Source organism: Nyctereutes procyonoides, unplaced genomic scaffold (assembly GCF_905146905.1).
Source record: "Nyctereutes procyonoides isolate TBG_1078 unplaced genomic scaffold, NYPRO_anot_genome, whole genome shotgun sequence".
Classification (NCBI taxonomy): Eukaryota; Metazoa; Chordata; class Mammalia; order Carnivora; family Canidae; genus Nyctereutes; species Nyctereutes procyonoides.
The window spans coordinates 4,703,431-4,726,504 of NW_026575121.1; positions in this window are offsets into that span (position 1 = coordinate 4,703,431).

Here is a 23,074-nt window from a genome sequence, read left to right on the forward strand (position 1 = left end):
GAGTTCAGGATTTGTTTTTCAACAAGTGCTCAGTCCTCTCATTAGGTTGCTGCAGTCACTACAGTTTGCTTCTCCTTCTGCGGATTGCTAAAGTGCAAACTCCATGGGGGTGGGACCCACCCGGTGGGACCCACCCATCTCTGTAACTCCCACCCCGTGTCTAAGATAGTACTCTGTGTGTAATAAGTCCACGAGAAATATTGGTAATTAAGCATTGCACAATAGGCCAAGTGAGCAATACACCTGTCTATTGCACAAAAGAAAGCTTGCCATTTGTGGGCATGTCTTTCAAATGAAGTCCCTGAATGAGAGAGTTTTTCCTTGAAAAACTTGACCCTTAAAACTGACCTTGATTTAAAAAAAAAAAAAGGACCTTGATTATTTTTAGATATTCAAGGACTTGACAAACTATTTTCTCTTGCTGCCTTGCTTGCCTATTTTTCTCAAAAAAAAAAAGATGGACATCACTGTTTTATCAAATACTCTTCCTACTTCTTCTGGAAACAGGACCGTCTTCCCATTCACTCTCCCTGCTCCATACGTACAGTTGTTTGATAGCAGCTGTGCTATGATGTCGCCCCAGCTGGTCATCCTGGCTAATCTAGAAGTGGACTTCTGACCAAATGACAGGGCACTCAGAGGATCAGAGGGTCCTGATGATGTCCAAACCCAAAATTCTGACCGTTCCTGATTTGTGTCTTTAGTTTCTACGAGATATCCAGCATATTTGTAATGCATTCTACTGGTCCCCTAAGTCAATTTTATTTGGTTTTCTGTTAGTGCAACCAAGAGCTCTAGTTCATGCATTCAATTTACCATATTTTAGTCTTTATTCCCTATTGTGTCCCTGTAGAACTTTATTTTTGGATGGTCCACTAATAATTTCTTACAAACTATTTGGATAACCCAGCAGATTTTTTTCATGCTTTATCTTTAGTACCTTCCAATTATCTTCACAAAAAAAATTTTTTAAAGATTTTATTTATTTGTTCATGAGAGACACACAGAGAGAGGCAGAGACACAGGCAGAGGGAGAAGCAGGCTCCACACCAGGAGCCCGACGTGGGCCTCGATCCTGAGTCTCCAGGATCACGCCCTGGGCTGAAGGGGGTGCTAAACCGCTGGGCCACCCGAGATACCCCATTTTTTACAAAATTAACAGGATTCGAATGACTGAGAAAATGGAGGACATAGAAATATTCTCAGATTAAAATATTGGTTATTAGAAGAAAAGTGATCGGTTTCATCAACAAATTAAAAAATTTTAGAACCTATGTATTAAAAAAAAAAACTTCTGTGCTCTGAAAAGATGCCAGACTCTTCCATATTTAAGACCCAATTCTTTTATTCTTGCTGGAAAAATAGAGCTTATAAGAATCGAACTTAAGAATGGCAGATGGATTTGAGCAGGGCTATTAGGCCTATACCATCTTCTCAGAAACCCATGAAGAATCCTCTTCTGGTGGGAACTCAAACTATTTACCGAAGACGTGGGCATGGTCACCCACGTTTGTCCTTCACAGTTCTGACTGCCACCCACACCCCCACCCATAGCTAATTAGATAAGAGGGGCTGACATGAGATCCAGCTAGCCCCAAACAGGGGAGTTCACCCATTAGACTCTCCTGAAAATTGAAGCAAAACACACGGAGACCATAGTAGAGGAACAGCAGGTATATGACCCCAAAAGCAGCCAGAGTCACGGCTTATTCGCATCTTTTTAACCTTAATATTCTCCAATCTCCCTGCTTCAGCTTCGTCTTTCTTAAAAAAAAAAAAAAAAAAAAAAAAGAATAAGAATATTCCCTGCATAACACCAACCTTTTTGGTTATTCCCTCCACATGCTCTCTCATACTTAAGTATTCTCTTTGTACAGTATCAGTAAATATTTATAAGTAAATATTTATCTGGAAGTGATCAGAGTGTGTTGTATTCATTTGTCTTCAAGCACATCAGGGGCAGAGCTCAGGCCTTTTTCCCCCAAATGATTCAATAAAAAATATTGTCTGAGATGTTTGTGTATTATAAGGCAACAAATAACACCCACATGAGTTTCTCTGAAGAGAATCAATATTCCTATCTTGGACACGTTTAAGAGATTTTTCTAGCCTTCAAAAACACCGATCCAAACCAGTTGGTTAATCACAAAGTGAATTTAGCAAAATGAGAAAAACTGATGGCCCAAGTTTTTCAGAAAGCTGAATGTATTTAATATCAAGAATCGAATGTAAATGTTGGACTGGGTGTGCACTGTGCCTTTCCTATTCTCTTTCAAATAATAATAAATTCCAGTCAAGTAAGTTTATTCTTATTTGGAAGAGGAAAAAAAAAGAAGGTAGGCTACTAGAGTCAGCTTTCAAATTTATTTTTTAAACGTTATTTATGGTGAAATCAAAAAGCCTAAAAGAACTTCCAGAATTTATCATGGGTCTGCAAAGAGGATATTACCTGCCCTTAGATTTTGAAATCTTTCACAGCTGACTGTTGTCCAGATGCAGCTTTTTTTGCCCTCTCCACTCCAACCTGCCAACACAAATCCTCATCACCTGCCTCCTAGGGGCTCATTTTTACTTCTCATGGAGCAAAGCAGCTACCAACATGCGACCAGGCCCTGCCCTGCCTCCTTCCCCCGGTCACCTCCCACACTCAAGCAGAGCTCCATCTCCTAGACCAAGGAGATTTTATTCCCCTTTCCACTGCACCTCCCGTTAAATAAAGAAACCACAAAATCTGGGCCATCAAGATAAGATTCTCAAAGAGCTTACCTTCTAGAACCATTCCCTGGATGACAATAGAGGAACTATCCGTAAATGAACGATTTAATAGGCTTTAATCTCTGTTCTAGTTTCATCGATACACTTAATCTCATGATAGAAATGCCAGTTTTGTGTGATTTTAAAATTATTTTTAAACAACATGTTTTTAAAATTCTACAAGTGAAATATAATAGCCCTAATAGTGTGGCAGGAAGCCAACACTCTGACCTAGAACTTCTGAGAGATTAATAGTGTTTTTTAAAAGATTTATTTATTTATTTGAGAGAGAGCGCATGAGCGGGAGGGGCAGAGGGAGAGGGAGAGAGAATCTCGAGCAGATGGCACGCTCGGGGCGAAGCCCTACGTGGGGCCCCATCTCACGACCCTGAGATCATGACCTCAGCTGAAACCAAGAGTCAGATGCTTAACCGACTGTCCACCTGGGTGTCCCCAAGAGCATTTTGAAAGAACCTATGGGGAAGACTCAGCTTGGACCACCCAGCATGTGAAGCTGAATGTGACCAAAAAAGAGTTTTTTGGCTTAATTAGGTTGATGTCTCCTTGAATGAGTTGTAAGGGGAAAATGTCAGTGACCCATAGCTGACTCTCGGGTTCCTGTCAGAACTTTCTTAAGAGGCTACTGGGGGACGAGCCACTGGAAAAAAAGAACTGAAGGGCATCAGTTAACAGAACTTTAACTTACAAAGAAATGTATTTTTGACAAACTGGGTTTTTAAAGTTGTGCATATTCAATTATAGATGATATTAGATAACAGCTTTACTATGATTACTCTCCCTAAATATTTCACCTATTTGTTATATTGTGTATTATTGGTTTATAATATAATGGCATATTATACAATTGCCTTGTTAATACAGAAGTCTCCCCTTATCTGTGCATTTTGCCCCCTGTGGTCTTGATCACCTGTCGTCAGTGGTGATGCTGAAGCAGGTGATCCTGCCGACGTATCGTTAGAAGGTCAGTAACAGCCTAACTACCCCTACGTCACGGTGCCCATGTCATTCACCTCACTTCATGTCATCACATAGGCATTTTAGCATCTCATAGCAACAGAATATCGTTATGTGTTAATTTATTAATCTTGGTAATCTCTAACTGTGCCTAATTTCTACACTAAGCTTTAGCCTAGGCGTGTATGTATAGGAGGAAAAACAGCATATCTAGGATGATTTCGGGGAAACACTGGGGCTTTTGGAACGTGTCCCCTATGATAGGTGGGGGGATTACTGTATAATGCATACATGAAATACTTAGGGGAACCAGTCACCTATTCATACATAAATTGCTTCACTTGCATGGATAAAGCGAAGCAGCATTATTATCCAGTATGCATCCTCTGAACCATAGTTCTTCAGGCTGTTAAAGGGCATCAAGGGTTTGATTGCCAAATAAGTTCAGGTTAACACATAAGTTTAGACGTTGTTTCACTCTGGGACTTCTCAGAGTCTTCCATCAGCTAATGTGCACTGCAATTGTGCACAAAAGAGAAGCAGCTCACATCCAGCTTTTCTCACGTATATTTGCGGAGCCCTAGATTAGGGTAATCTCACATTGAGAAACCCTGGATTGGGGGACTCTCTCTACTGGTGTTATCTATAATAAATCACAGTTGAATGGGTCCAAATTTACCTCCAAGTCAATATTTAAAATGATGCCAAGTGTCACTAATGCAGCATCTCCTCAGCAAATGCCGTTCCAGGCCTGTTGTTCATGAGGTGGATTTTATTTTTTTTTTATTTATTTATTTTTATTTATGATAGTCACACACAGAGAGAGAGAGAGAGAGAGAGAGAGAGAGAGGCAGAGACACAGGCAGAGGGAGAAGCAGGCTCCATGCACCGGGAGCCCGACGTGGGATTCGATCCCAGGTCTCCAGGATCGCGCCCTGGGCCAAAGGCAGGCGCCAAACCGCTGCGCCACCCAGGGATCCCCATGAGGTGGATTTTAAAAGAACCAAAAAAAAAAAAAAAAAGTCTTCCTATTGGTACTTAAGGCAGTGTGCATCTAACTACCACGATAATGTTCCCCAAAGGCAGTTTTTAAGACTCCTGATGTCATCACAGGGATATTTTCCAAATGCGAGGCTGTCATTACTGCTTAGAAGCAGAACTGGAAAGTGCCTCCCAGAAGGGCTGTTCTCCCCGGATTCAGCAGGAAACACTCTCTGGCTACAGTGGCCATAAGCTTTCTGCATCCAGATGTTACCACTGTTCATGTGCCCAGGATTTCAAGAGTAGAAGTGGAGAACCTCAAGTTCTTCCTCGAATCATTCCAGGGCATCATTAGAAAAGGGGTCAGGGCACCTGTTTGGTTCAGTTGGCTAAGCGTCCAACTCCTGATTTCAGCTCAGGTCACGATCTCATGGGTTGTGGGATCGGGCTCCGCACTCAGCATGGAGTCAGCCTGGAATTCTCTCTCCCTCTGCTTCTGCCCCTCCCTCTGCTCAGGCTCTCAAAATCCAAGCAAAAAAGAAGAAGAAGGTCATAATAACTGGACTTAGGAATAAGGCCAGGCAAAAAAGCAAAAGATCAGAAGCAAAGGCACATGATCATTTCATTCTTATCTCCTGGCAAATCGGGTCGACAGATAGCACGACCCACCGTGGTCCAGAGGCAAAACAAGTTAGAACTTTCTTCAATTTCTGGTTGGCACAGAAACAGCAAAGTCAAAAGCAGTGGGATCGGGGCTGGGGGACTGACCAGGAAAGGGAACTGGAGTCCCTCACAGTAGCCACAGGGGAAGCCACCGGAAGCCCCAGACAATCTAGTAAGAACAAGGATGGTCTCAGATTCATGTGGGGGGAAGCAAATCACAAACCGGTGATGGGGAGTGTGTATGGTAGATGTCCTACTGGAGAAATGTCCAGTAGGTCAACAGAGTCCCAGCCCAGTTGGCTGGGATTAAAGACAGGGCCCCAGGCATGGTGCTGAGCTGTATTCCAATCAGGAAGCACTTGTGGGAATATCTCTGCCAGGATGTATAAGAAACTGCTAACGGTGATTTGTTTCTGGGAAAGAAAACTGGGACAACGGGCTGGGAGAGAGACTTTTCTTTCTCCAGATACATTTTTGTTCTGTTTACGTGTTTTTCTTAGCGCTTCTGTGACTCTTTTTAAGCAACAAATCATTACATTTTTAAAGTGCCAACCGAGAAGATTAGAGTTTGGATCACTAGTCCCTGAGGAGCTGCTGGCGAGTCCTGAGGAAGATGTAAATGAGAAAATGCTCTGCAGGATGGATCAGAAGTGATGATGAGGCGCAGGGCATGCGGAAGGATGGGTGGGTGAGAAGGGCTGGGAAGGAAGAGGGGGCGAGCTCCAGTGTTCAGCAGAGCTTTGCCCAGCCTGCTTCTAAGCCACTGTCAATCCCGGGTGCTGGAGGTCCGTGGTGGGAGGCACTGCGTCCCACGGTTAATACAAATGCCAGAGGCAAGGTTGCCTTCGAGAAAGCACTTCCAGGGCAGTTTATGAACATCCAGACCGCAGAGGTAGGAAGGCAAAGGAAGTTGAATCAGCAGGCGTAAGCTCCTACTTATTCCAAGGATCTGGGAACTAGGGGGAAGAAAAAATTAAAATGTGACTACAAAGGCAAATGGAGCAGAGAATACTGATTTCATGTTTAAAGTAGGGAAGCTCTGAGAAGATTCAAGGGTCGAGGAAAAAGCCCGCAAGGAAGGTAAGACCGGAGCGCCCAGCAGGAGGAGGTGGACGTGAGGGTGGCATAGACCGTTGGCCGTATGACATCCAGGAAAGGGGAGAACATGAGGAGGCCGGGATCCAGGTTGGTTGGAAGGACTCAGATGCCTCCTCTGGAGACTGGAGTGAAAAAGTCAGGAGACCTAGGTGAGAATGCTAATATGCCAAATTAGCGATTTAGGCACCTTAGGGATGGGATGCCAAGAGTCAAAAATCCAAATATGTATTATCTGCTAAGAGCAGAACTGGAGGTTGGAGGTGGGAAGAGAGATTGATGAACAATATTTCTAAATCGGAAATCATAGAGGGGGCACCCCCATTATAATCAGAAACATTTGCTCTCTGGCTTTCAGCCCTAACCAGCACATTAACCTATCACTGAAATCTTGATGGTTTTCCTCTTGGGTGTATCTATTTGCTTCGAATCCTTCTATGGATTGCAAAATCCAACGGGTCTTAAAACATCTAGCTTGGCGTTTAAGATAGAAAAATGGACTAGGTCCTAATAACAGACCACGTCTCCCCCATAACGTCTCTGTAGTCAGAGGCACGCCTGGAAGTCAGTACACAGTGGGTCATGCCCTCAGCTAGGGAGGCCTCAGGAATGCAGTCCCGCCTCCCCATTCTGCAGATTGGGAAACTGAAATAAATGCACGAAGGTGAGTTACTCAACGTTCTGCTGCTGGTTCAGGGCAGAATGTGAACTAGAACTCAGGTCATTTCCCGTGCACTGTATCTCCTTGTCCCTCATGAGACGATGTCACTGCCAGGTTTGGACATCTGCTCTTGTCCTTCCACCACTGTGGCTCATTTGCTTTCTGCTGGAGTATGACTTTATGAAAGGGGTATCATCTAGGGTGCTGGCTCCCAGGGCTGATGCTTGGGCATCAAGGCTTGGGTGGGAGCTGATGCATGGGACCTGAGATGGTCTAGCTACTTGTCTCTGGAACACGAGAGGCAGGGTGCCCTCGGCCAGCTGCAGGGTGACCTAAGTACCCAAGGGCCAAGTAAAATACAAGGCCATAAGCTACCTGATGTCTACTTCATGTAATGATCCTTCAGGGTCATTTCTGCCATGATTACAAAGGCTGGGTTCCCCCCTGGACTCTGTGCCAGTGGCTGGCACAGAACATCAGGCATTGGAGATCCTTTTGACTGCAGATCCTTTGAAGTTCTTTGACAAGAGCTATACCCTCCTCCCAGAAAAAAATGAGCATGAAATCACACACGCACCATTTTGCATACAATTCAAAGGTACTAGAGATATTTTGAACCTTCTAAGGCTGGTCAAGCATCATCTAGTCAACTGTGACTCCAAACAAACCTTCCCTATTAAAAAAAGAGGGGGAGGTGCCATAAGACTATCTCAGGAAATATCCTATTTTGGGGGTACAGCAAGTTTTTCTTCTTCTGAACCCTTGATATTTCCTTTGGGCACAGAGGGGAATCGTGTGACGTTGAAACTGTCTTCCAACACATAAATAGAGGTGGAGGGTAGCTGACGTGCTGCTGCTGCTGCTGCTGACAAAGATTCATCTATACTGACCGCGGGCCCATGATCTGTAACACTTTAGATTCCTGTTCAGGCTTCCACAGCCACACACCAGGTTTGACCCCCGCCCAGCCTCTCCTAACAGCCTCCCACAGCCCAGGTGTGTGCTCAGGTCTTCTCCAGCATTTCGGCCATCTGGCTAATGATGGGGCACCATATGGCAGCAGCAGCAGGATACAGGCATCTGCCTACAGCTTGGGGCGCAGACCTGCCCCCACCAATGGCGTGGCTTCCCAGTGTGAGGCCCACTCCCGAATGACACAGGGCATCTCTTTTGCGTGAGTCTGCAACCAGGACACAGATGACGAGGTTCCTTCCATCGGGGCTGAGTGGGTGGTAAGTGACCTAAATGTGTTTGAGTTCCCTTTCATTTAAGTCATCCGTCACCTGCCTCCGTCCCAGCAACTTAGTGCAGCCCGGGTTGCTTCACACGTAGGCACAGATGTAATCTCACTAACCACCCATTACTCCTGCGGGGTTAAAAATCAGGAGGGAAGGGCTTTACTACTGCGTTCAGTGGATTTATTAAACAGCCAACACCATCCCCAAGGGGTTCCAGGGGACTCAGGCTGTTCAGTGGGTTCCCTGGGAGGAATCTGTTGACAGAACCAGGTACCTCCCGTCTTCACACATCCCTAGATGCGCAACTGGGAAGCGCATGGATTACCTTGTGTGGTTGGCAATTCTGTGCACAAACCAGGGATGGGAACAGGGCCCCCAACAGGTCCAGGCCCCAGATAGTGGACGGTAGCTTCCCGACCAGATAGGAGAAGCACACCTCTTTCAGGCCCTTGCTACTGAGGAGGTTACGCTATCCTCCACTGTCTGTTTCTCATTATACAGGCGTCTCTCCATGACTGGGACCATTTGGGTCCAGATGGCTGCATTAGGCAGTACCTGTTTCTCTTTATCATGCCTGAAAATCCACGGGATCCTCTAGGCTTACGGTTTTCCAAAAAACAAAAAGAATAAAAAAAAAAAATGAGGTCAGGCTTTTATTCACTTTTCCCCTCAAACTTCTTTTTCAACTTAAAAAAAAATAATCTGAATGCAGATGAGTTATTAAATGCAAGGCTCTTCGTAATGGACAGTTTTCTTGGTCATTAACTATTGAATTAAGTAGGCAAACAAATATGTTTTCAGCATCAATTAGCCAGCCTCACCTAACTTCAGCCAGCCAAGAAAAAAAAAAAAAAAACCCAGAAGGCGTTCATAAATGCAAGGAGGTGGAATGTGTGCCGTCATCCGACCTCATCCAGTTAGTAAGAGCAACAGTGAAAAATCTAGTATTAGCTTAAAATTTATTTTTGCAGGTTGTACTTTAAGTGCCTGTTTGCTACCATTGACTTCACCCTTGATTTTTCCTTCCAATTAGTAAACCAGTAAGTTTTTGTAGACTGCATGATTTCATAAGATCAGAGAGATGCAGGAAAATAATACATTCTGCAACTCTTTCTTTCTTCTTTCTTTTTTTGGGGGGTCTGCAGCTCTTTCTTAACTGCAGTGCGAATTGGAGTTCTTGAAGATCAAGGTCGTTGAAATGCCATGGGTCATGGAAAGAGCACTGAGCTGAAAATGAGGGCGCAGCCCTATTTCTAGCAAGGTCACCAGTCAGCTGGGTTACTGGGGACAAGCCGTTTAATTTCCCTGGGACTCAGTTTCCACATGTGCTAAATGAAGAGTCCGGATGGTTGGTGTCTGAGATCTTTTTCCTCTGAAATTTCGTGACTCTCAAAATTACAGCTTAACCAATAATTCCTACGTTCTGTTCTACCAAAAGCACGTTCATGTTACTTCTCACCCAGAGAAAGGCATGTCTCTTAAGTATCCCCTGCCTCGCCAGAAGAGAATAAAACTAGAAATGGCTAATGAAGAGCCTGAGGCCGGCGGGAGAGGAAACTAGCATCCTGGAGACTCCACAAAACACATAAAAATCTGTCATACAAAAAAAAAAAATCTGTCATACGGTTAGGTGTGGGAAGTACTGCAGGCAAATTCAATCCTAGAACTATCAATTAGGCACTGATTGTCTATGCCCCTTCTCATAACACCTTGCTTCTAAAGTAGCGATAAGCAGGGAATCTTCGTTTTGCAGAAAAAGAGACAAATGTCTCTGGGGTAGGGGGAGATGAGAAATACTGTTGCGGTAGCACTGGAGAAAGAGTGGAGAGCAAGACCAGCTCAACCCTCAATCTCAAAAGGTGAGATTTAGGGAAAGTTCAGAGTGATCAGAACATTCACAGGGCTCCATAGGCTAATGCTGTGGGTCCCTAAGTTACGAACCGGGAACCATGAGAAGGAAACGACACCCACATTGTTTCTGATTCTACTGATGCACACACAGAAAATACATTCGGTTAGAGGATAATCCTGGGGGGAAGAAAAAGATAATCCTGGAGCGCCTGGGGAGCTCAGCTGGTTAAGAGTCGGGGCTCTTGGGACACCTGGGTGGCTCAGCGGTTGAGCATCTGCCTTTGGCCCAGGGTGTGATCCTGGAGTCCTGGGATTGAGTCCCACGTCGGGCTCCCTGCGTGGAGTCTGCTTCTCCCTCTGCCTATGTCTCTGCCTTCTCTCTGTGTCTCTAATAAATAAATAAAATATTAAAAAAAAAAAAAGAATCCGGGCTCTTGGTTTCAACTCAGGTCCTGATCTCAGGGTCGTGAGCTGGAGCCCCACGTCCGGCTCCCGCTAGGCCAGAGTCTGCTTAAGATTCTCTCTCCCTCTCCCTCTGCCCCTCCTGCCACCTCACCAAACACACACGCACACACATGCACACACACACACACACACACAAACCAAAAAACAACCTGACAGTCTTTAAGGGTAAAAGAATGATCATCATACTAATAGAAAAATAAATGCTTGTCAAGGAATTTATTGAATTCCCGAATTAATCATTGAACCCCCTAACATATCTCAGCTGGTTCAAAGGAGAATTCAAGTGAATACACACATTACGGGCAGATAGTCGATGCTAAAATGAATTTACAAGGAGATACAAGGAGCAGCCTATCCACAGGGCAATTATGGATTGCGCTCCCCCAGACGCACGTAATTTGCAGCTCTGTGGACAAGACTTATTTGCATTGTCATTAGGCTTCTGTACTTGGTGAGCTGTAAAACAGCTCGGTAAAAGAGAAGATACCTAAAAAGGGACACTGGACAGGACACTTGGGGGATCCTTTTGCTTTGACTTTCCCCCCTTCCCCTTCGAATCTTTCCCAATTTTCCCCAATGACTGCGTGGAGGGAATGTAAGGCCTGGAGGGTCATGAACCCAGCATGTGGTGGCGGGTGGCCTTGGGTTTGAATTCCTTTGTTATCTTGAGCAAAATATTTGACTCCTGCATCTCTGTTTCCTATTCAGTAAAACGGGAATGACGACAGCTACCTTTGAGGACTTGTTGTGCGGTTAAATAAGATAAACATATAAAGAAACTATGGAGTTCCCCTGAATAGATTCTGGAGAGGTAGTAGTAGTAGTAGTAGCCTTTACTCGGTGGTACCAATGACACCGAAAAGCCCATCGGTTTGTTAGAACATAGTGATGGACTTTCCTTTTGAAGAAATCTGTCTTTCTGTGATCCAAGTACAGTTAATACAGTAAAAAGTGCTTTGTAAATTGTAGGATTCTATATAAAAATCAGACCTTCTGGGCAGCCCGGGTGGCTCAGCGGTTTAGCGGCTACCTTCGGCCCAGGGTGTGATCCTGGAGACTCAATCCCACGTCGGGCTCCCTGCGAGGAGCCTGCTTCTCCCTCTGCCTGTGTCTCTGCCTCTCTCTCTCTATCTCTGTGTGTGTCTTATGAATAAATAAAATCTTTAAAAATAAAAAAACTATAATAATCAGACGTTCCTTTTTTTTAAGTCTTCGAGTCCAGTTGACGCAGAATGTCGCATTGGTTTCAGGTGTACAACAAACAGAGCAATTCAGAAATTGGTTCTTGTTCATCGCTGGTGAGACTGCAAAATGGTGCAGTCACTTGGGAAGGCCATTTGGCAGTTCTAGAAAACTAAGCATCCTCTCCCCGTATGAGGCAGCAACCGCACTACCTGGAATGTATGGAAAGGAGTCGGAAATGTACGGCCACACGGAAACCGACCCATGGACGTTTATAGCTGCTTTGTTCAAAATTGCCAAACCTTGGAAACAACCAAGATGTCCTTCAGAAGGTGAACAGCTAAACAAACGGTGGCATATCCAGACAATGGAGTATTATTCAGGGATAATAAGACCTAAGCTATCAAGCTCTGGACAGACACGAAGGAAACTCAAGTGCATATTGGTAAGCAGAAGAAGCCAACCCAAAAAGGCTGTGGATGGTGTAATTCCAGCTACCCAATGTTCTGGAAAAGATGAAACTATGGAGACAGTAAAAAGATTAGTGGGGACCATGGCGGGGGGGAGGCGGGAGTGGTGACCAAGAGGCGCACGGAGGGTTTTCAGGGCAGTGAAACTGCTCTGTGTGATATTGCAGTGGCGGACACATGCCACCATACGCTCGTCAAAAGCCACAGAATGTGCGACACGAAGAGTGAACACTAATTTGGTTAATAATAATCAATGGAAAAAAATAATAATCAATGGGACGACTGGGTGGCTCAGGGGTTGAGCGTCTGCCTTCGGCTCAGGGGTCCTGGGATCAAGTTCCCCATCGGGCTCCCCGCAGGGAGCCTGCTTCTCTCTGCATCTCTCTCTGTCTCTCATGAATAAATAAATAAAATATTTATAAATAAAATATTTTTTAAAATAATAATAATGTACCAATATCAACTTAACGAAATATAACAAGTGTGCTGTACTAATAATGCCAGATGTTGATAAATAGGGGAAACAAGGGGTGCAGGTGAGGGAGTATATGGGAACTCCCCAACTCTCTACTCAGTTTGCACCTACACCTAAAACTGCTGCCCCCTCCAAGCCCTGTTGTCTCCTTACACTGGCCGTGTGATCTTGGGCAAGATCTCTACATCTGCAGGCTTTCATCTCCTTCTCCGTGAGATGGACGCGGGCCTTCCCTGCAGGATTGAGTCGGGGCGAGGCTAGCACAGGGCCCGGCAGCTTTGAATGCTATCCAGCAGGTGGACCCACCTGTACCGGTTGTTCAAGTGTTCAACACCCCCATCCCAGCCGCCCTGAGCGTGTTCCCCACGTCCTCCCCAACACCCACATCCCCTGCCAGGCTCCTGCCCCTCGACTGGCCACCCTTTCCCCAGGACCCAGCAACTAAAGGGCTCGTGTCCAGTGTGACAGCAGGCCTCCGGGGTGCCACGGCAGGTAGGAGACCAGTGACCGTTCTGACCGGTCGGTGCCCATGCCACACTGTCTCTGAGATGCCCTGTATGGTTCCTTGTGCCCGACAAGTGGAAAGCCCCGCGGGACAGTTGGCTACGGTTGTTCACGTAACCATGTCTACTATTTAAAGGTTATACTTTGAGCGCAGTCTTGTTTTTATCAAAAAAACCTGAAAGCAATATGCTTAGGGCTAAGAAAGGAAATATGTGTGCCCTATAGGAGAAACACCATATGTGAGGGCACCTGGATGGCTCAGCGGTTAAGCATCTGCCTTCGGCCCAGGTTGTGACCCTGAGGTCGTGGGATCGAGGCCCGCATCTGCTCCCTGCAGGGAGCCTGCTTCTCCCTCTGCCTGGGTCTCTGCCTCTCTCTGTGTGTCTCCCATGAATAAATAAATAATTTTTTTAAAAAAAAGAAAGAAGAACACTACATGAAGTGGAGGGGTTTGGGAGCCAGCCTGTAGCCCGGGCCCCAGACGCTGCAGAGACCTCACGGGTTGCAGGCGGCTCCCGGCGGCCCCTCCACCTGCGCGGCCCTGCCCAGGCTCTCACCTGTCGCTCCGTTTACCCTGGGACCGCAGTGTGGTCTCTCGGGCCATCACCGGGGCGCCCTGCTCCCTAGCTTCCCAGCCGGAGAGGGGGACACACTCACGTCCAAGGGGGAGGCCTGCCTTCCAGGGCAGTAGGGGAAACCCTAGTGCATTCGGACCCGTTATTCATTTACCCCACTTTGCTTTGTTTTGTTTCTTTTTTCTCAACTGCGAGCATTGTCTATCTTTTTCTAATATGTTGGTTGGATCGGCTTCTGTTGAAAAGGACTTTGTTCTCTTTTTTTTAATATTTTATTTATTTATTCATGAGACACAGAGAGAGAGAGAGGCAGAGACACAGGCAGAGGGAGAAGCAGGCTCCCTGCAGGCAGCCCGATGCGGGACTCGATCCCGGGACCCTGGGATCACAACCTGAGCAAAAGGTAGACGCCCAACCACTGAGCCACCCAGGGATCCCTAGTTGCTGTTTTTAAATGGAGGTTGTCATCTTCATAAGCTTGATAATCATTGCAAATGAAAGTCACGTACTTTGTAAACATGAACTGCAGGTTCTGTTCAGGCGTTTACAGTTGCATCTCAGAAATTGAAGCTAGGGCAGCCCGGGGTTTAGCACCTGCCCAGGGTGTGACCCTGGAGTCCCAGGATCGAGTCCCACGTCAGGTTCCCTGCATGGAGCCTGCTTCTCCCTCTGCCTGTGTCTCCACCTCTCTCTCTCTATTTCTCATGAATAAATAAATAAAAATCTTTAAAAAAATTTTTAAAAATAGGGATCCCTGGGTGGCGCAGCGGTTTGGCGCCTGCCTTTGGCCCAGGGCGTGATCCTGGAGACCCGGGATCGAATCCCACGTCGGGCTCCTGGTGCATGGAGCCTGCTTCTCCCTCTGCCTGTGTCTCTGCCTCTCTCTCTCTCTCTGTGACTATCATAAATAAATAAAAAAAAAAAAAATTTAAAAAAAAAAAATTTTTTTAAAAATAAACAAATAAAGGCTGTTTGTTAAGATAACACAGAGAAATTAGAGGATTCGAGAAGCCTGGAAGTGAGGCTCAGGGGCTCCTCAATCTCACCGAAAACATAATCTGGCTGTTTCAGCTAACATGGAACTAAATAGCTAATCATCGTGATGAAAGCCAGCCATGGAAAATGAATATCAAATGGACGGGATCGTGAACGTAAAATAGCAGGGGAAAGCCCGACAGGTTTTTATCCTGAGAAATTATCTACCCCTGCCATTCCCCGCCCCCCGAACCCTCTGCCTTCCTCACCCCCCCTCCAGGAAGAGGAAAGGTGAGGATGGGAGGACTAACACTCATAATAGAGGGGGAGGTTTTACCCAGCAGGTTCAATTTAGCCTCGGGAACAACACAACCACGAAAAACACAATTCTGAGTCCTTCAAACCCCAAACAAACCCTTGCATGAAATGAATGAACAAGCAATTCATCATTTTCCCTAAGAGTCTGGAGAATAAAAACGGTGAAGCTGAATCAGGTAGGGACTTTAGACACTTCGCCAAAGAAGGAGATTTAAGCACATCCGTCACAGTCGACGAATGCAATGTCATAGCACACGTGTCCTGACGGTTACATTTTATGCATCAACTGGACCACAAGGTGCCTGGACATCCGGCCAAATACTATTCCAGGCGGGTCTGCGCAGGTGTTTCTGGAAGAGATTAATATTTGAATCGGTAGCCTGAGTAAAGCCGATGGTTCTTGCTGGCGTGGGTGGGTCTCATCTAATCAGTTGAAGGTCCGAAGAAGCCAAAAGGGCTGATGACGTCCCTGTTGAGCACAAGAAGATTCCTCCCGCCTGGTGGTCTTGAAGTGGGACATGGGTCGTCCCGGTCTTCGGATCTGACTACACCAACAGCTCAGCTCGCCTGGTCTCAGGCCTTCGGGCTTGGACTAGACACTAGGACTGTGCTATCAGCCCTGCCACATGTCCACCGGGCCGGCTGCAAATCACAGGACTTGTCGGTCTCCATAATCCCGTGAGCAATTCCTTTCAGTAACCCCCCTCCCTCTCTCCATCGAGCTATCCAGCTGTCATCTAGCTACTCTCCAGGTCCTGTTCTCCGGGGAACCCCAACTCGTGTAGGCTTGGGTTGATCTCTGCGTCCGTTGGGATTCTTATTAAAGACACAGAAGACTGCACCTCAGTTGCTTTTCCAAAAATGGCAATTCTGTGGGTACAGTGGCTTGGTTTTAAGCCCGGCTTTCTACCCTGGTTCAAATAAGGACATCCAGAATCCATTTTCCTGATCTCTCCATTTCTCAACTTTGCTTTCTCTGAGCGGACTCCGTTCTCACGCAAACTTTTCTCTATCGGTCACCCGATGGCTCCTCGAAATTCCTATGTGAGGCACAAGTGGGATGGGAAGTGAGTTGCCTGTTGTTGGGAGCAAAAGCCTCAAAGGTCTCATTTTGTCTCAATGGCCTGGTTGGCTCCCACGCATGTCTGCATAAGGCCACGCAAAGGCGATACTGCTGAGCGGGGGGACACGCGCGGGCCTGGGCATGGGTTACATGCCTGCTGGGTGCGCCGGCCTGTAGGTCCTGTCCTTGTCCCGAGCAGCTCTGGAGCTAGTCACTGAGCAACCAAGTAGGTCAAGGACCTGTAGTCTGACGATAGTTTGCGTGGGGGGGTGGGGAGGAGAGGCTGGCTGGTTGCTGGCCGCAGGGTTCTCTGCTTGCCCCAGATGTGCTGGGCTCTGGGTTCTGAGCTTCTCTGCTGCAACACCACCCACTCCATGTGCAGATGTCATCTCTCCCTCTGTGCCACCCTACGGAATTGGAGCTTGGGACACGAAAACAAACATGCTGACACTCGAGCGACTGTTTTTGCTGTAATAGATTGTGTGTGTGTTTCCGTCAGAGTCTTACCTTCTCCATAAGCACCCGTGACATGGTAGCCCGCTGACTCGCTTTCTTGCAAGTGGGATAAAATCTCAGGGCAATCATCATATGGTTTCACTCATACGGGGAATGTAAGAAATAGTGAAAGGGACTCTAAGGGAAAGGAGGGAAAATGAGGGTGGAAAATTAGGGAGGGTGACAAACCGTAAGAGACTCCTAACTCTGGGAAATAAACAAAGGGTTGCGGAAGGGGAGGGGAAGTGGGTGGGAGGATGGGGTAACCGGGTGATGGGCACTGAGGAGGGCACTTGATGGGATGAGCACTGGGTGTTCTACTATATGTTGGCAAATCGAACTTCAGTAAGAGCAAATTTAAAAAAAAAAAACAGGGTTATGATAAAAAATTAAAATAAAAAAAAAAATCTCAGAGCCTTCATGGTTCTGGACAGACATGCTGAGGGCCGGCCGAACCTGGGTAGCCCGGCTCCAGGGCCTCTCCCGCCGGGCCGCACTGGTGAGGTGGGGAGCAGGGCCCGCACAGGAGCAACGCACACAGGTAGCAGGCGAAGGGCGCAAAGATGGTACCAGGGGAAGGAAGGTGTGGGTCGTGCCAACCCGCCCGCTGTGCCCTGCCTCCACGCTCCCGCCTCTGCCTCAGACGAGGTCGGTCTTGATCCATTTCCACACCTTCAAGTGTGTCTTCTCTGGGCCCAGGACTCCACGAACACTCAATAGAGTTCTGCTGACTCGGGCCAAGGCCCAAGAACCCCTCCTGGCCGCCTGTCTTGGGGAACGATGCCTGTGAAAATGAGGGACAGAACTTAATTGCAATTCTTTCATTCTAGGGAGGAACCTTTTTTTTTAAAGATTGTATTTATTTATTCATGAGACACACAGAGAGAGGCAGAGACAGGCAGAGGGAGAAGCAGGCTCCCTGCAGGGACTCATGCGGGACTCGATCCTGGGACCCCAGGGTCATGACCTGAGCTGAAGGCAGACGCTCAACCACTGAGCCACCCAGGAGTCCCTACCATTCCCTTTTATTTATTTATTTATTTATTTATTTATTTATTTATTTATTTATTTTAAAGATTTTATTTATTTATTCATGAGAGAGAGAGGCAGAGGGAGAAGCAGGCTCCATGCAGGTAGCCCGATGTGGGACTCGATCGTGGGACTCGATCCTGGGACTCCAGGATCACGCCCTGGGCCAAAGGGAGGCACTAAACCACTGAGCCACCCAGGGATCCCCCTACCATTCCCTTTTAAATGAGTACTTCGATTATTTTCCATTTTCTTCCTAAAATAGCACAAGCAAATAATACTCATATGAGCATGCTTTCCAGACTTGATTTTACTCAGTTCCCCTAGCAACTCAGCTTTGTGATTTATTCCCTGTTTACAGCTACGAGAGGCTTGGAGACACTAAGTGGTCTGTTCTCTAATACAGTGCCTGGTGCCACAGCGTCATGACTTGAGCCCAACATGAACGGTGCTTCTAGATTCCATTTGTTTTGTGTATGTTGGGGCTGATGGATTTTTACCTTTATTTTTATTTATTTATTTGTTTGTTTATTTATTTTTGAAAGATTTTATTTATTTATTCCTGAGAGACACACAGAGAGAGGCAGGGACACAGGCAGAAGGAGAAGCAGACTCCCTGCGAGGAGCCCAATGTGGTACTCGATCCCAGGACCCCGGGACCACGGCCTGAGCCAAAGGCAGATGCTCAAGCACCGAGCCACCCAGGTGCCCAGATTTTTACCTTTAGACCCTAACCTTTCAGAAGCTCCCGTCAGTGGCAGAGGTATTGGTGTCCATCAGCAGAGCTCTCTCTCTCACTTTCTGAGCAAAGGACATTCACATCTCCCTACTGGGGCAATTTGAAAACTTTGGAGAAGGTTTTTGTGCTTCTAAATATCCACCATCGGGGCCTGAAACACATCTGTTCAAAAGGCATTTCTCTGAGTTTTGGTGACCTTTTGGCCTTTTAAGAGGTCCTCATGAAGGGCTCCAAAACATGGAGAGGGATGGCTGTAAAAACAAGGGTTTGCTAAGATCCCATGAGAGATTGTTTCTCCAACCCTTGGTGTTAGCAGACTGTAGTGGACATCTGCTGTTTCCTTAGCTCTGCATCCCACCCACACCCTCATTTAATGGAATTGCAACTTCCCCCCAATGACGCGGGAGCAGTCCCCGTTAGAAGAACGTGATCTTTGGTAGTGATTTTCCCAGTGTCAGAATGGAGTCAATCGGGTCCTCCCCTGGGATGTTGGCCTTGCAGAGAGAAAAGCTCGCTCTCTCTCTCTCTCTCATTAAAGGCTAATCTCATACTTTACACAGAAGACAAAAGCAGAAACTCTCTGCCCAAAGAATTGTGAAGACAAGAACTGAGCCCCGTTCTAAGAAACCTGTAGAAGCACAAATTGAGAGCATTTCTCATTCCCTGGAGGTGTTAAGTGACAGCCATCACCCACACATCCTCATATCTTGCGTAGACTTAGTTTGTTGTTTATTTAGTAAACCCCAATTGAGAGCCTACTCTGGAGCCCCTAGAGCCACAGAGATGCATTCAGTCCTGTCCTCAAGAAGCTCTCAGGCTGCCAGAGAGCCAGACAAGCAAATTATTTAGAAACGTGTGCTCAGCATTCTAAGGACAATGAGTGGATTAGATTCTGTAACCAAGGAAGGAATCTGCAGCCATGGTCATGGAAGAAGGGGAAACCAGCAGCGGGTCAGGCCAACTTCAGGGTGGGGTTGCCCTTTTGAGTAGTCCTTGCTCCATGAGTGGGAATTGTCTCATGGAACGATATTGAGCATGTAGTGCATGAGTCTGGGCGAATACGATGGTGTGTGTGAGGAGGGTAGGGTGTGCCTACGTAGGGCGTGCTTGGAGGGAAGGCTTGCAACCTGTGAGGTTGAACCTCGGAGTTCATGGTGGGAATGGTAGCACAGGGCATATAACGACAAGGGAGGGCCATCCTGGGGTGGATCTTGTGCTCTGGGCTAGTGGATTCCATCCTGTTCTTGAGGATGATCATTTTGAAAGAAGGGGGGAATCCCTGGGTGGTGTAGCGGTTTGGCGCCTGCCTTTGGCCCAGGGCGCGATCCTGGAGACCCGGGATCGAGTCCCACATCGGGCTCCCAGTGCATGGAGCCTGCTTCTCCCTCTGCCTATGTCTCTGCCTCTCTCTCTCTCTCTCTGTGACTATCATAAATAAATAAAAATTTAAAAAAATTAAAAAAAGAAGGTGAAGGGTTAAGCCCGTAGGCTCTGGAGCCCCAGCTCTGAGGCCATGTGACCTTGACTAAAGTGTTGATCCTCTATAAGCTGCTTCTCTTACCTATAAACTGATGCTTTTAAGGGCATATACCATAAAGGCTTCTTGAGAGAAGTGCCTGGCTGGCTCAGTCAGAAGAGCATGTGACTGCTGATCTCAGGGTTGTGAGTTCAAGCCCCATGCTGGCATAAAGATTACTAAAAATAAATAAATAAAGGCTTTATTTTAAAAAAAAAACAACAGCTTCTCATGAGAATTAAATGCATCACGTCTTCAAAGCACTTAGCACATTCTGACAAATGCGGTGATAGTTTAATACGAAGTGGATACTATCAGGAATTTGAGTAGTAGTAGACTGAGGTGGCTCCAAGCAGGAAGCTAAAAAGCTTAGGTTGTATCTAGAATCTCCCAAGAAGGAAAAAACTATATTATCTCTCTTGGAGAGAAAGCTTGAAGATCTTACTCACTGGAGAGTACTTCAAGTGCTCCTTACTAATTATTGGGAAAATGTGTTTCTAAGTAGCTGGGTAAGAGAAAACAATTAGGAAAAACAGTGAAATAATTTTCATCAATTAATTTACATGAAGTACAGGATGTAAAACGAAACACATTTGAAAGTTGCTAAGAGAATAATCTTAAAAGTTCTCATTATGAGAAACAATTTTTTATAACTTTGCACGTGCTGAATGTTAACTAGACGTATCATGGAGATCATTGTGTAATATGTACAAATCAGATCACGACATTGGACACCTGAAGCCAGCACAACGTTATATGTCAATTATGCCTCAATAAAATAAAATAAAACCAAAGGCAGAGTAAAGAAGGTTAAAATCTGTCTTATTTATGTTGGTTTGAGCTTCATCGCATCAGGGAAAACCAAGAGTTTCTTTCTTCTCTGTTGACGCAACAGAAGGAAACGTTGGCCTTTGATGCAGATGTGTTCAGCTGATTAAAGACTTTGCAAAATGCAGGGGGACCTTTTTCTCTTTGTCATATTGGCAAGCAACATGGAAAGATGATTCGTGTGCTGGAAAATATCGCGGGGAGCTTTAGTTGTGGGATACTTTTTTGGAGGCTGAAATATTAAAATCTAATCACTACTAAGCAGAAATGTCTTCAGGATGCCAAAACATCTAGCATGTGCTGATTGATTAGATGGCCGTGAAATATTTGTCCAATGAATCAAAGTTTTGTTCTACATGATGCCAAACATCTGGATATTTGGAAGCAGCTGTTTGGCATCCTGTGGACCGAATAGAAGCATCATTGTACTGCCGTACAACGGCGAAGGCCCTAGATTGCCTGCTGTGTGATCTACGCCTGTTCCGAGGATCCAGTCTCAGGGACAATGTTGACCAAGGAGGGCCAGTGCTAGTTTGAACCAAGGTGAAGTGGTAAAGTTGGTGGAGACAAAATTTTGCACTGAGATTCAGGTCTAAGGCATAAGCATGGGACGGGTGTATCAGGAAGACTGAGCCTCCTCAGTGCAGCAGTTCAGGAGGCCATGGTGTGCTGCAACAAGACAGGAAGTAGGGTGGAAACCAGGGCCAGAGTGAGTTCTCCTGACAGTCTAGACATAGGCACTTTTAGAAGGAGTCTGCATCAAGAGCCAACGCTTCGGTGGAATTTTCCTGTTTCCCTAAGTCAATGGATGGTGTGGCTTGATGGAAGGAGCCTAGGACCAACAGTTAAAGGAACTGGACTCTACTTCCGGTTCCGCCATCAGGCTGCACATGTGAACATGTGCAAACTCTCTGAAACTCAGCTTTCTAACAGGTAAAATAAAGATTATACTAACTACCTCACAGGACTGTTGAAAAATTCACGTTTCGTAAGCGGTAAAGTGGTGCACGATGTAAATGATCATTACTAGATTTTTCATTCCCATCTTTTGATATCATGTAAAATTTAGAATAATTAGCTGAAATTATGAGGGACCGGGGATGGTGGTTACAGGTGAGAATATTTCAGAGAGTCCTGGTGGGAATGGGTTGTTGTGAAAGGTGCTGGGAGACCTTAGTGGAAAAAAGGTTGGGACTTGAGGGGAGACAGACCTGGGTTTGAACTCCTGCATCAGTGCAGTCTAGTTGTGTGTCCTTGGGCAAGTTTCTTGTCTTGCTTTGGTTTCCCAGTTTGTGACGTGGGGTGAAGGGTAGTGGCTACCTCAGAGAACCATGAGCAGCGAATGAGACAATGCAGCAAGGCCCCAGCGCTGGCTCGAAGCACACGATTAGCTCCTGTCCCGGGCAGCACACAGGCAAACGCGGAACCCCAATCTCTTCAAGGGGTTGATGGTGTCTAAGGAGGTTGGGCAAAATGACTTATAAACCTCCTTCCAATTCGAAGTTTCTTGGAGTTTCTGACAGAAGAATCCACCGTCGTGGGAAAGAAACCAGAAATGAATTTGATCCTTGGAAAGGATCCTTTGACCTACATGCAGGATGAGAAGCTATACATGAGTAGACCTCAGAGGCTGTTCTCGAAAGCTTCTCCCCGGCCCCGAGCCCAACCTATCAGTTAGTGAAGCCCAACACAAACAACTAGTGAGCTTGTTCACAACGTCCTGTGCTTTGAAGTGTCAGATTTTCAACTTCTCCTGCTCTTGTTGGGTTGACCCTAGAACAAGATAAGGGAACAGAGGAGTGCGTTGGCAAGTTAAAGAAGGAAAACAGTAACAGCAACTTATCAGTGTAACTGTGCCATTAGTTCTAACTCAGGTTGTGATTGCGGGCTCAGCAGATAAAGTACTTTGGGGCAGAGCTATCAATGTTTCTCACTTTGCAAACAAAACACTATGCTTCTTGTTCAACTCAACTTTTAGGAGGGAGGAAGGACAGCCCGGCGTCAGACACTGAGCCCTTGTTAGAAAATCTGTGCGTAGAGAGAAAAATTCTCCTCAGTAAATGTGAATTTCTCTATGTCAGGGGTAGAGTTGACCATGAAGACCTCAACAGATGCAAGCAATTTTTAAATATTTTTCTTCAAGTATTCTTGACTTCTTTCCTTCTCTCTTTTTAGTGTGAAAAACGTGCTCGGCACGTTGCTAAGCCCTCTGCATGTTTCTG